This window comes from Choloepus didactylus, chromosome 12 (genome assembly GCF_015220235.1).
Source record: "Choloepus didactylus isolate mChoDid1 chromosome 12, mChoDid1.pri, whole genome shotgun sequence".
NCBI classification, from domain to species: domain Eukaryota; kingdom Metazoa; phylum Chordata; class Mammalia; order Pilosa; family Megalonychidae; genus Choloepus; species Choloepus didactylus.
This window is the reverse complement of record NC_051318.1, coordinates 68,308,656-68,316,394: the sequence shown is the minus strand read 5'-3', so window position 1 is coordinate 68,316,394 and position 7,739 is coordinate 68,308,656. Positions and strand designations below refer to the sequence as shown.

Here is a 7,739-nt window from a genome sequence, read left to right as displayed (position 1 = left end):
TTTGGTAAATTTTTCCATTTGGAGTGCCCCAAATATACTTAAAACAAGGGAGATATATTAAGAATAGCTTCAATTGGCACCAATAAATAATACAAAGTTACTGCTGTTAATTATTAAAAATAAATTGAACCTCCAAAATTTAACAGCATTATTAAATGTGCTGAGAACTATGCCCAGAAAAAGAGCATTGAAGCCAAGACAAATCTATACTAGCTCATGTACTTGGAGGACACCACCAACCTCCCTCTTTATCATGTGATATTCAAGAAGGTGACACACATCACAAAATTTGACTATACATTGACAATAAAGGAACAGCAGAAACACTCTCACACATAATGCAGCAGGGCAAAATAACTCAGAAAATCATCAGCAGGGAGGGAGAAGAGAAAAGTTCTCAGTTTCTTAAGTTCCATCTGAAGCAAGCTCAATATTTGAATTTTTTCTTTGATATCTTTAATATTTTGCTGAACTTTTAGCAGATTGGTTTACACAGAAGCAACATTGTTCTAAGAGATCACATGTTTCACCTTGCTGAACTGTAAGGATATCAAGTGCTCTGTGATTTTGTGAACAACCTTTGCTAAGATGTGTACCTCTAACTGTAAGTTCTCTATTGCCTTGATGGTAGCATTAAAGTTCTAGATATGTTCTGAATGGCTTTTTCTAGTTGGAGAATTTCATGGAACCAAATAAATCTTCTTAGAAAATTTAAGCCTGTACAGGGTCTTTTGACAAATGGATTGGATTCTGTGCTGTCCCTTTTAGGTCTGAAATGACTTTTGAGTTGATAAGCAAAAGATCCTAAGTTAGTTATACCCTCTGTTTCTAACTGGTCCTTCTTTTTCTAAGATCAGGAAGTAAGGCTGTCATTGTGCAGATCCCACTCCAGGCTGGAGGTAAAACTATATATGTATTTTTTTTTCATGCAGGAAGAAATAGCCTGCACCAGCCAGACTCAGAGCTAAAGAATTAGACTTAAGCCAGTGGTTTAGTTTGTGCCTTACTTGACCTCCAGATATGTTGGGGTCAACATCATTACTGGCAAAGTTTAAAAATTTGTGAGACTGACCAACAATGGACCTTATGCAAGAGTAGAACAATGAACACTGTGGTGTAACTGATACAATAGGTTGTAGAAACTGTAAGTAAAAGGGGGTGGGGAACTTGCATCCAAGTGATGGCTGGGAATTGGTCTAGATAGACAGTATGATCGCTAAGGTTATAGATAAGGACAAATTTGGAATTACAATGCCCTGAAAAACTTCCAGTGGTGGAAGAGGCTGTTTCACTTAAGTTGAACTAGTAAGTGTCAAATTCATCTTTAACAGAATCATGTTTGATTATTGTGTCATTGTAGCAAAGATGCCATTTGCCTTCCTCTTGGTCATACCAAAGGGTCTGATTGCAGAGGTTGGCTGGGATAGTGCCTCGATAAGGTCCTGTGCCATTATCATTGTTCATTATAATCTGGGCAATTTGAGCTATGGGGGTTGCTTTCTCTTCAACAGTAAGATATATCCAATGGAGTGATGATTTCTGATATCTATCTATTGAGTGTCCATCCTTTTTGTCCCATACTTAGTCTATATAAAATATGCCTTCTATGTTAATCCAGGTTTGACTGTCTATGGGTGGGGCCCTTCCATGGAGTCTAAATTAGCACAGACTCAGCAATTTGATAGGTCAGCATCCTTTCTATGGCTGGGAGGAAGGATGGTTATTAGCAAGGGACCAGGAAGAAAGGGCAAGGATGAGAATGAGAAGTTTAAAGGGGGTAGAATTCATTGTTGAAGGAAAGGATAGAGATGGACTGGGGTACAAAGAGGGGGTGAGGGAGGAAAAGCAGCCAGCATTTTTTTCAGTTTTTTTTTTTTTTTCATTTTTTTTTAATATCCTGAGGAGTATTTTGTTGAGTATCAAGGAGTAATTACTTTTTTTCAATGTTTCCAATAGAGTTGTTTGTTTCAAAAGTCATTATGGAAACAGGAACATGATTAGATTTTGTCGCTGCACTTTTTTGCGGCTGTGTCTGCCATGTGGTCGTCACCACTTTCCTCTGTATTTGCCTGAGAATGACCAAGAACTTCAGTTATAGCCAAAGCCTTTGGTAACAGGATAGCATCTAGCAATTCCTTAACATAAGAGCACTTGTTTTTGTTTTTCTTCCATTGTTGGTTAAAAAACCTTTTTGTTTTCATAACATCCCAAACCATAACCTCCCAAAAGCATATGGACTATCAGTGTATATATTTGAGCATTTTTTTCTCTTTTCCTGGAAGTATACAAGTTCTTGTGAGAGCAAGAATTTCAGCTTGCTGGACTGAGGTAGGATTAGGTAAGGAATTTGCGTCTATGAGTTCATGGTTAGAGGTAATAGGAAATTCAACATAATAGATTCATGTGTTATCTTTAAGGTCGGAACCATCTGTACACCAGATAACAGCTGCACTGTTAATTGGGGTTTCTTATAAATTCATTTGCAAAGTTAATAACTAGTTAGTTAAAGCTATGCAGTCCTGAAGAGTTTGTCAGAAATAGTAGGAATAAAGTTGTGACAATGAACAAAAGAAACACTGGGAGGGGAAAGTAAGAATTTCATAAAAAATTTAATCTTTTGGTAGAGAGGGATTCAACAGAGTGAATAAATATAAATAATTAAGGGAGATCACATAGTTAATTCTTCAGTTGATTTAAAAAATTTTGCTGTTGCAGCAATGCACCTTATGCAAGGAGGAAGTTCCCTGACTATGGTGTCCATTTGCTGGCTATAATATCCTAGAGGTTCACGTTGGCTTTTATGCTTTTGTGTAAGGAAGCCTAAGACTTTTCCTTCCTGTTCATGGACAAGGGGAAAAAAAAGGGTAATTTGTAATGAGGGTTTCCCAGAGCAGGAGTACTGAGAAAACAATGTTTTATTTCCTTAAAGTAATTTTGAGTAGTTTCATCCCAAATAAGAGGCTCAATTTGTTTAGCTTTAAACATGTCATATAAAGGTTGAGCCACCAAAGAAAAATTAGGAATCCAATTTCTATAATATACTTCAAGACCTAAACATCCTCTTAATTGGCACTTGGTTTTTGGAGGAGGGAAAGTTCCAATGCTTTGGATTCAACCAAGGTCTAGGAGGAGACTCTGGGGGCAAGGATAGGTGGGACAGAAAGAATGCAGCTAAGTGAGTTGAAATATTAATATTATCCAAAAGAGGGTAATTAATATTATTTTGACTTCAAAATACAGAATTCTTAAACAAAATGCAAAGAACACAATCCTCTGTTCTCAGCAAGCCCAATCCCCTAATCCCATCAAAATTTTGTATTTTCTGTAGCACTTAATTCTTTCTTTATTCTATAAAATTTTCTAATTTTTCATTTGTTTGTCATCCCTTTCCTTCTACTAGAATGCATATTTCATAAGGAAGGGGATTTTTGTCTGTTTTATGCCATATGTGTTCCAAGCACCAAAAATTGTCGGGGTCTGGATATTTATGCCTCTTGCAAGTTAACAAGTTAATTCATGGGAGAAGACTCCTGGGCCAGAGACAAAGGTTTGTGACACTCATAGCATATTTGTTTTTGTCAGTTTCCCCTTACTGGGAGTTCCACAGGGGTGATGCAAAATGGGCCCAGGTAGATGCTGCAAATGCAGTATTTGTACTGAAGTTGAGGTACACTGAGATTGGGTAATTTGCCTCTTTACAATGAGTTGTAATCAAGCCAGCACTCTGTCTAGAGGGAGAAGTTACATCATCCATTAAAGTTACTTGCTGCAAACACAATCATGAGAAATGGCTTATGGAAAGAATAAAAACCAGCCTTTCACTCTTAGCATATATGTTAAGAACATGCAGGGACCTCCCCCTACATGGGATCTCCCTAGCAACGTGGATTATGACTACTGGGGACGAATCTAGACCCAGCATTGTGGAATGGAGAACATCTTCTTGACCAAAAGGGGGCTGTGAAATGAAATGAAATAAGCTTCAGTGGCAGAGAGATTCCAAAAGGGGCCGAGAGGTCACTCTGGTGGGCACTCTTATGCACAATATAGACAATTCTTTTTAGGTTCTAATGAATTGGAATAGCTAGCAGTAAATACCTGAAACTATCAAACAACAACCCAGAACCCTTGAATCTTGAAGATGATTGTTTAAAAATGTAGCTTATGAGGGGTGACAATGTGATTGGGAAAGCCATATGGACCACACTCTCCTTTGTCTAGTTTATGGATGGATGAGTAGAAAATGGGGCTAAAAAAAAAAAAAAAAAAAAAAAAAGACACCCAGTGTTCTTTTTTACTTTAATTGTTCTTTTGCAGTTTAATCTTTATTTTCATTATTTTTGTGTGTGTGGTAATGAAAATGTTCAAAAATTTATTCTGGTGATGATCACACAACTATATAATGGTACTGTGAACAACTGATTGTACACTTTGTATGACTGCATGGCATGTGAATATATCTCAATAAAATTGAATTAAAAATAAAAAAGAACATGCAGAGATGCTCAGGGCCCATGGTGGAGTGACTTGTGCAACACATCTATGTACAGAGCATAGTAGACACTAAATAAATATTCACTTAAAAAGAAATCAATGAACAGATTGGTGAATTTGAATACATTAAACTTAAAAAAAACTGTATAATAAACAACATCAAAAACAAAGACTGTGCAAAAGTATTTGAAAATATTTAGTAACCAGAATAAAGAACTCATAAAAATAAAAAAGAAAAAGACAGATAAACTATTTGGAAAAAAATGAACAAATGATAGGAAAAGGAAACCCAAATGGTCAATAAATAAATGCCTAGTGTCCTAACCTAAATAGTAGCTGAGGTTCATATATACATACATGAAGCAAACACAAAAATAAAAATGAGCTAAGATTTTACAAGGCTGAGTGTTTGATTTTTTTTTCCCCATGTGCATGAAATTTTTCATTGGGGGAGAAAACAGTCGTCAATTAGTAGCTAAAGATTTGCAGTCACTTATTCTTGACAGCGTAAGACACAAAACTGATATAGTCCTTTTACTGTGACATGACATGGTACTCAGAGTAGCTCAAATATTTTCTGTACCTATCAAATGATTCTGTTCCTCTCTAGGAAAGTTAAGATTGCTCGGTTGTGGTTGCTGGAGGCTTGGCATCTGGAGCCACCTGAGGACAGGATCTTGACCTGGTGGCAGTCATCTAGAGATTGTAGAGATTCAGAACACAGGCTCTGAAATCAGACTCCCTGACTTTGAAATCCAAGTCTTTATTTTAAAAGCTATCACCTCCTTTGCAAGGTATGTAGATGATTTCTGGTCCAGGAGGTTGGTCTATCTCCGTCCATGATTCTGCCCATCTTCTTAGTTCCCGATTTTGTTCAAGTGTCCTTCCACTCCCCAAATTACTCAGAGAAAGGTGACCTTATTCCCTGGTCCTAGAATGAATCTTAGTTATTCACTGTCGATCTATAGCATTCTTCTAGACCCTGTCATTAATCCATGAGGAACATGTATCCTAAGCCAATCAAATAACACCAAAAGAAGAACTTATATTTAAAGTTCTTGTCTTTTCTCCTCCAAACAGAATTAAACAAATCATCATTTGCTTTCAATATCCATCAATGACTACCTTATACCATGAAGGCAATTAAACAGAAGTAAGCTGAAGGGTTAAGAAAGCAAAGCAGAAGGACAGAAAGATCCTGAGTTTTTGATGACGTGTGAGTCCCAGAGAGATTTGTGCCCAGAGCCTGCCATATCTGTAAATTTACAATTATTGTGAGATATTAAATTTCTTTAATATTTAAACAAGTTTGACTTGTATTTTCTGTTACTTGCAGAAGAACACATGACTGATACACTATCTCATATCTTGAACTGTAAAAGTAAATTAGATAAAATTTGTTAAGCAACCAGCACAGAGCTTAGCACATGGCAATTTTTTTTTTTCTGGAACAGATTGGCCCTTACACCTCCTTCATCAACACATTCCTCCAGTATGTTAGGTAAGTGGTTTTTGTAAACTAACCTAATCTTCATAAAACATTGCTTTCCTTTTCCTCAGTTCAATATTCCCCAAACATATTTTGTTTTACAAACAACATTGTTATTGATACTCAATTATTTTATAGTTTATAGTCCAGTAGCTAAAACAGTACCTGACAGATAGAAAACATTCAATTTCTATATTTTGAAGAAATGAATCTCTGTGCTTGACTCCAAGAACACATAAAGGTGATTCTTCTGTTATTTATACATCTGACTTATTAGGCCCCTATAGAGAAATATTTCTTTAGAACACATTATCCTATATAGGAAACAATGAATTGTATATTGACAGATTTGAAAGTTTCACATTCCAATATTTTATCATACAAACATTGAAGCTTTATAAAAGTTAGTTGTTAGAATGCCATATGGTTACACACTGAAACACAAGCCATAGCATAGTGGCAAATTTTTCTCCTATGCTTCTTGACATTTCTTCCCTAACATAAAAATTATAACAGCAAATGTAAACAGGACAATTAGAGACTCTGAGATATCTAAGGAAGAAAGATGTGTGAAAAAAACACTTTTGTCTTAAAAATGCTTAAGATGATACTAGGGCAAGTCAATGATACAACAACCACTCTACTAGGCCTTAAAGTCAACTCATAGAAAGAGTTGCAAGCCATCATTTAGGAAATAAGGAAAAATATGTTACAGCATCGAAAAGTATTGAAAATACAATTTGAATGATACAAAGCACAAAAACACTTAGCATATTAACTCAAATGAATGTTTAATCCCCTTGAATTCTTTAAATCTCTGCTCTCCTTTGGGAATGAAATAACTTCAGGGCTCAATTTGTACTGGTAGCTTAATGATTAAAGATGAAAAAGTCTTTGCTTATGCATCTGATTTTTATATGCCTTGCTTTACTGAAAATCCTATTAAAATAAACTCTGCTTTTAGTTGCTGTGAGTAATTGGATCTTGTACTTCACAGTTGAAAAATGTTGGCTTTGAATTTTAATCTTTGTCACTAAAAGGATGATGCTAGAAAACAAGGGGGCTGTAAGTACTCTATAAGATATATTTGTTCAAATAAAATGTAAAACTATTCTTCTATGAAAGTTGCATGTGTCTATGTGATGGGGCAATTTAAAAATCAATTACGGTAGTACATTTCTGTTTGCTATAAATAAAATGAATTCTGAATGCTATCTAATTTGTTTCAACAGAGTAGCATTATATTAGGCTAAAATAAGGAATCTTAATATTGATCCTTGTGTCAGTTTGGATGTATTATGTCCCCCCAAAACACCATGTTCTTTAATGCAATCTCATGGGGGCAGATGTATTAGTGTTGATTATGTTGTAATCCTTTGAATGAGTGTTTCCATGGAGATGTGACTCAATCAACTGTGGGCAAACCATTTGATTAAATGATTTCCATGGAGGTACAGACCCTGCCCATTTAGGGTGGGTCTTGATTTAATCACTGGAGTCCTATAAAAGATCTTATAAACAGAAGGAACTAAAAGCAGCTGAGAGAGATTTTGGAGACAGCCACTGAAAGTAGACTTTTGCTGAAATTTTGGAGTTGCTAGCCCAGAGTTTGCCCCAGAGAAGCTAAGAGAGTACAGATACCCCAAAAGCAACATTTTGAAGAATGCACAGGAGGTGAGAGAGGAGCTGGAACACAACATGGCATCAGCAGACGCCAGCCACATGCCTTCCCAGCTAACAGGTTTTCAGGACGCCA

At 36.0% G+C, this 7,739-nt stretch overlaps 1 long non-coding RNA gene across 1 annotated transcript; it reads left to right on the top strand.

Moving 5' to 3' along the window:
* The first annotated feature begins 3,404 nt into the window (after positions 1–3,404).
* On the top strand, positions 3,405–5,735 carry LOC119507362. Its single transcript, XR_005211218.1, has 3 exons — positions 3,405–3,547; positions 5,105–5,288; positions 5,575–5,735. It is a non-coding gene; the product is annotated as an uncharacterized LOC119507362 (long non-coding RNA).
* Positions 5,736–7,739: the final 2,004 nt, after the last annotated feature.